Below are 1,339 nucleotides of genomic sequence, written 5' to 3'. Positions count from 1 at the left end.
TGTGTGTGTGTGTGTGTGCGTGCGTGCGAATCTGAAACTTTAAAAAGCAGGCAAAATCATGAAATATATTATTAAATATGCAAAGTTTTTATTTCTATTTTTGAATAATGTTTCGTACTTTGCTGCAACATTCAACAGTGCCTTTTGTCTTGCAACTTCCACGTTTGTGTTTTGCTTTGGCTCAACATAAACGCGTTTTTCCGGGTTCGCTGTGATCCCAGCTCGTGGAATATGGCAACTATTGTATTCGTCTGACTGAACGTTGACATGATCATCCGAAATTTTCTTTGATGTTGCCCTCCTACGCAGGTGGTTGGAAGGCGTAGCTGGAAAGCCTTAATTTTTTTCTTTCCTCTCTGTCGTGTCTGTCTGTCTGTCTGTCTGTCTGTCTGTCTGTCTGTCTGTCTGTCTGTCTGTCTGTCTGTCTGTCTGTCTGTCTGTCTGTCTATTATGCTTTCCCTGAGCTAAAAGAATGTTATTGTGACGATGTTCTTTTCTTTACTCAAACAAAAGAATAAATCTCCTACGCATTTTAAAAACTGGAATCTCATGCGTGACTAGCAAATGACAAACAATAAAATTTCCTTTGTTAAAACTGTCAAAATTAAAGTGAGTACCGTATCCCATGAGCTGGCCAAAAAAGTTCTTGTGGTATCATGATGAAATTGGGCTCTCGTCAAAATCGTGAAAGCGAAGAAACCGGAATTTTTCGCCCGTTGGACAATTTTATCGAATTTTTATTTCGGGCTCAACTTCTTTTATGACCATTTTAAAAACCCTTCATTTCCGTGTGGATTTAAATGAAAATTCTTTCTTTTTTTTAAAAGTTAATCAAAGGCACAATAAATATCAATTTGCAGTCTTCTTCTTTGTGTTTCCATGCTAGACCCCAGGGGTAGTCGACCGCTGCTCTTCAACGTATGTGACAGTTTTCCCTACTTTGTATTGCCCGTGCCTCCATACAGCTTCATTCCGATTTCGAAGGTACTCTGAGCAGTTGTATTATGCGTTTATACTGACTAGAGTATTTTCAGCTTTGGAAGGAATTAATTTTGATTTTTTTCGCTTGTGGCGGCTAAAGCTTACTACTCTTATCGATTTTAGGACCACTTTAACGACCGCAACTTGCACACGGGACTTTCAAGATTTGTTGGCCCTTATTCGAGAAGGCTAGGTGTTCGATTTTACTACCCTAAGATCAGGCGTGTGTGAAAGACAGCAATAAGAAGTAGCCAGGAGGATTAGTAAAAAGAGTAAGGAATAAAGAAAAGAGGAGCCAAGAAGATGCCAAGTTACGGAGGGGGAGAGGGGTGCGGGAGAGAGAGGGGAGGGGGGAGAG

At 40.3% G+C, this 1,339-nt stretch overlaps 1 protein-coding gene across 1 annotated transcript in view; it reads right to left on the bottom strand.

Annotated features, from left to right (window-relative positions):
- LOC101849477 (SCO-spondin) overlaps positions 1-1,339 on the bottom strand; it is a gene marked incomplete at its 5' end in the record, with an annotated part of 85,875 nt that overhangs the window by 44,849 nt on the left and 39,687 nt on the right.

The sequence above is a fragment of the Aplysia californica genome, unplaced genomic scaffold (genome assembly GCF_000002075.1).
Source record: "Aplysia californica isolate F4 #8 unplaced genomic scaffold, AplCal3.0 scaffold00372, whole genome shotgun sequence".
Lineage (NCBI taxonomy): Eukaryota > Metazoa > Mollusca > Gastropoda > Aplysiida > Aplysiidae > Aplysia > Aplysia californica.
This window is presented reverse-complemented; position numbering and strand designations above follow the sequence as displayed.